The following is a 3,945-nucleotide window of genomic DNA, read 5'->3' on the forward strand; positions in this document are numbered from 1 at the left end:
CGGAGGCTTTGACAAATCTGCTTGGCCTCCTTCTTCTGTCTTAGCTCATTCCCTTCCAGGTAGCGCCCCTCCGAGACCCTGGAATAACTGATTGCAGGGTGGGTTACGAACCCCTAGACTGAGTAGCCCACCCAACGCAATCGACAAATCCTGAGCGTCTGTCTCCTTCTGCCTTATATTCCCTTCTCTGTCTAGATGTATCCCTTCCTGCTGGGAGTAAAGGTGTGAGCCACCACTGCTTGGCTGTTTCTCTTTTAGACTGATTCAATCTCATGTAACCCAGGGTGGCCTTGAACTCACAGAGACCCACCGGCCTCTGCCTCCCAAGTGTTGGGTTTAAAGCAGTGCGCCACCACTGCCTGGCCTCTGTGGCTAACTAGTGACTCGCTCCACACTCTGATCCTCAGGCAAGATTTATTTGTTATAGCACAAACAAAATATCACCACATTTGTGTGTACGTATGTGTACGTGTGTGTGCACGTGCGCATGTATGCGCATGGTGTGTGTATGTGCATGTGTGTGTGAGGGTGTATGTTCATGCTACAGCACGTATGTAGAAGTCAGAGGACAACTTTGAGGAAGCAGTTCTCTTTTTCCACTGTGTCAGTCCTGGGTATTGAACTCAGGTTTTGGTGGCAGGTGCCTTTATGTGGTAAGCTACCTTGTGGCCCCAGGGATGTGAACTCTGGTCTCGATGCCTGGACGGTAAGTAGTTTATCCACTGAACTGTCTGCCCAGTGCCTTGAAGGACATCACTTTGTGTTAGGTGAGTGCTCCGCCATGCACCTGTCTCTCCACTCTCCTCCCATGCTGTGGGCTCCCATGCAGCTGCAGTCCATGGGCCCTGTGGGATAGCTGACCCGCAAGTCACCCTGTTCTTTCAAGTGCTCACATAAAGCATTTTTTTATTACACTTATTTAGTATTTAGTGTGTGTGTGTGCATCTCATGGCACACACAGAGAAGCCAGAAGACAACTTACAGGAATTGGTTCTCTCTTTCCACCAGGTCCCAGGGTCGTCTGCCTTCGTGGCAAGTGTCTTTACCCTCTGAGCCATCTCAAGGCCCATCATACAACCATTTTCCTGAAGGTCTCCTGGTCCATGACCTCTGACTGCCCTGTCCCTTAGTGCCTTCCAGTTCTGATTTAACAATCCATTGCTTCAGCCACTCTTGCTGTACCCTAACTTCATTTCCTCCTCCTCCATAGAAGCATTCCAGAAAATCCTTATCTCCAGATGACTGCTGCTGTAGTCTGCCCTTTGACCTGGAGTGCACGAGTGACCTCAAATAATCACGCCTCTGCTTGACTGGCTAGACTAAGCCTGGCCACCGGGTCCTCTGAGTCCTCACCTTTGCTCTACTCTTCCAGAAGGTTCTCCCCTCACACTCCCTCAGGCCTCCCTGTCGCAGACCTTGAGCCTCCTGCTAGCCTCCTTCACCCCACTTCTTCAGTTGCCCTTCATTGGCTCTAGTGCCCCAACACTCAGGTTTCTTCTGCCTTAAAATAGCCTTGCTCACCCCCCCCCCCACCTCCTCCAGTTACTCTCCAGCAGCCAAGCCTCATGGAGGATCGACCCCCTTTCCACCCCACTCTCTGGGCTTTGCCAGGCAGGCCTCTCCCTCTCCGCCAGGGGCCACTTCTCAGTCTTGCTGATGCCCTTCTGGCCACTTCCTTTGTCACTTGCCCCTCTTTCCGCATGGGTCCACCCTCCCTCCACCAGCGCTTTGGAGATGATTGGAGACTGTGGGTTTTGGGGTAGGTAGCACTGGTGCCCACCCATGTCTGCTCCTTACTGTACCACCTAAGTTCTCCACCGTCTTAGGAAACAGGTGATGGCAGCAGACACTTGGGGACTGACTTAGTCACTGTTCTGTTTGTGAAGAGACACCATGATCAAAGAAATCATTTAATTAGGGGTGGCTTACAGTTTCAGAGTGAGTCCTTGACCCTCAGGGTGGGTAACATGGCTGCAGCAGACAGGCATGGTGCTGGAGCAGTAACTGAGAGTTTACATCTGATCCACAAGCAGGAGGCAGAGAGACAGAGACTGGTGACACACCTCCTCCAGCCTTCCCAAACAGTCCCACCAACTGTGGACCAAGCATCCAAACCTGAGAACCCCTGGGAGCCATTCTCATTCACAGCAGCACAGCAGGATAGGAGTCTGCCCCCTGTGGTCAGGCACCTGTTGTCTCCCTACCTAGCTGGGCTTCTGGTTCTTTGCTTGTGCCCTGGGGTCTTGTTTACCTCCTGCCTGCCTTCCCTCTTTAAAACAGACCAGAACTAGCATTTGTTTCTGTCTCCCAGTGGTTCCTGCCCAGCTCCTCAGGGTTCTGTCCCGCCCTCCTCCTAGCCAACCCCTTCTTGTGCTTCCCTCTCCTGGTGCTGACTGACTCACACTCTCAGGGTAGCAGGCCAGCTTCATCTGATTCCTGAAGCCTTGCAGAGCCGTATGGAGGAGCTGCCTGGGAGCTACTACCCCAGTGCTAGAGAACAGAGCTCCCAGCCCAGAGGGCCCTCGTTTCCATGTGAGGGACATCACTTGGACCTATAAAAAGAGGCGTGAAGTATTTTCAGGTGGTGACTGCACTGTGATCGCGCGGCATCCTTGAAGGTGGTCAGGGAGAGCCTCTGTGGGAGGTGACATTTTAGTTGAGACCTGACCCACGGGGAGACCCAGCCAGGGAAGAGCCAGGACATGATGTTCCTGTCAGAGGGCCATGCTAGCAATGAGTCTGCCCTGTCTGAGAGGCCAGTGTTGCAGACATGGGAGAACTTGGGCTACAGCTGGCAGGAAGGTGGTTCCGAGTACACCCTCCCCCGGAAACATAGCCCTTGTGTGCTTTTGCTGCTTCTGAATGGTGACCTATAACTCCTCAGCTCCTGTCCTCTGCCTTCCTCCCTCAGATCATCCCCCACAGCGGTCCTTCCTCCCTCAGTCAGACCATCTCCACAGGGGTCCTTCCTCCCTTAGTCAAACCATCTCCACAGGGGTCCTTCCTCCCTTAGTCAAACCATCTCCACAGGGGTCCTTCCTCCCTCAGCCGGGGCCTGGGGGCCTGGGGGGGGGCTGGGTTCGACTCTCCACAACCGTCCTTTCTACCTCTTGTCGAGTTTTGCTCCATGTCCTATCACTAGCCTTGTCTCTCACCAGCCCCCAAGTCCACTGGAGCTTCTGAGTCCGCCATTCTCCACTGATATCATGGTGTCTTTTATTTTTCAAAGATAGATTTTATGTGAATGAGTGTTTTGCATGTGTATATGTGTTACTGTGTGCATGCAGTGCCTGTGGAAGCCAGAAAAGGTGTTAAGATATCCTGGAACTATAGTTACAGATGGTAGTTATTATTCCTTTAAAAACGGCGGGGTGTGTGTGTGGACGAACACAGGATAGGCGAGACACGTGCAAAAGGAAGAGACGAGACACGCGGCTCCCATGTGGGTGCGCTTTAATGGGAAAGGGAAACACGATAAGGGATGGGGTGTGCGAGACACACAAGGGGCCAGAGAGGGGTGAGAGAGAGAGCGAGACCTCATGGAAGCTTGCTTTTAACGGGGGGCGCAAGGTTATCTGGGAGACCCGCACCTGGGTACGCCTGCACGCACAGGTGTCGGTAATCCAGGAGAAGTCTGGGAGCTGTAGTTTCCAAGGAATAACATTCCAACCTTTTTGGTTTATTAAAAAAATTAAATTGGGGGGTCTTAAGGGGTAGGGAATGGGGGCGTAGCCTGGTCTCTCATGACTGCTTCCTGCTGACTTTGGGCGTCGAGGGGTCCAGGGAGTGTCCGGTTGGTCCGCTGGCGTTCTGGGCTGGCTGATTGAAGAAGTCACCTCCGTCCGGTTTTTTCTTCTGAGTAGCTGGGTCATCGCTAGGATGCTGGAAGGCAAAAATCGCATTAGTGGAGAAAGAAATTAGGGAGAAGAGATCTGGAAGGTTTGG

This window comes from Alexandromys fortis, unplaced genomic scaffold (genome assembly GCF_014885135.2).
Source record: "Alexandromys fortis isolate MF-2015 unplaced genomic scaffold, M_Fortis_MF-2015_v1.1 scaffold_216, whole genome shotgun sequence".
In the NCBI taxonomy this organism is placed as follows: domain Eukaryota; kingdom Metazoa; phylum Chordata; class Mammalia; order Rodentia; family Cricetidae; genus Alexandromys; species Alexandromys fortis.